Source organism: Crocuta crocuta, unplaced genomic scaffold (genome assembly GCF_008692635.1).
Source record: "Crocuta crocuta isolate KB4526 unplaced genomic scaffold, BGI_CrCroc_1.0 scaffold940, whole genome shotgun sequence".
Classification (NCBI taxonomy): domain Eukaryota; kingdom Metazoa; phylum Chordata; class Mammalia; order Carnivora; family Hyaenidae; genus Crocuta; species Crocuta crocuta.
Window position 1 is genome coordinate 130,529 of NW_027532184.1, and position 831 is coordinate 131,359.

At 31.5% G+C, this 831-nt stretch overlaps 1 protein-coding gene across 1 annotated transcript in view; it reads right to left on the bottom strand.

Moving 5' to 3' along the window:
- MOSPD2 (motile sperm domain containing 2) overlaps nucleotides 1-831 on the bottom strand; it is a 57,266-nt gene that overhangs the window by 17,147 nt on the left and 39,288 nt on the right. The window lies entirely within an intron of this gene.

Below are 831 nucleotides of genomic sequence, written 5' to 3' on the forward strand. Positions count from 1 at the left end.
AAATTAACCAAACTGTGTTTTTCTACGTTAAAATGTAAAATATAAAGCTTCAAAATAGGAAAGCAGCAAATTTCAAATTAAAGATATTGGTTCAAGTTTTTCTAACCAAAGAAATCAAAAGGACACAGTTTTGCCAGGTAGGCAGTATCTGAAGTAGATTGTAAAAAACAAATGACATATTATCATTCATGTGGGGATGAGCACTGAGTGTTATATGGAAATCAACTTGACAATAAACTATTAAAAAAAAAAAGAAATATTATCATTCAGGTTAACCCAAAGCATACCAAATCCATTGGCTTCTTAGTTTATAAGGAAACTCATTACACAGTACATTTCATTATTATGTAGTATTAAAAATTTAACACATACCTACTTACTCCCAGTCTCTTATTTGTAAGTAGTAAAACCATTTCAAAAAAACTTGATAATACATATTATCTTTTAAATTAAAATGACTGTTAAACAGTAAACAATCAGAAGAAAATGAGACACATGAAAAAAATTCAGTAACTCACAGATCATCTCTAGACACAGGAATACTATGTAGCATAAATAAGAGTAAAACAGCTTTTCCTACTGATGTGGAATGATCTCTAAGACGTGTTGTAAAGACAGCAGGATGCACAACAGCGTAAAATACACTACTTTTTAAAAGCGATGAAAGGGAGAAGAATTACATACGCATTTGCTTATGTGTGTTATATATAAACGGTATTGCTTATACAGGCAACATGGGTTCCTGGAAAGAAACAGAAGAGACGGAACTGGGGAGAAGAGCATGATTGGGGTAGCAGTAGAAAGACTTTTTACTGAATACTTAGGTCTGAA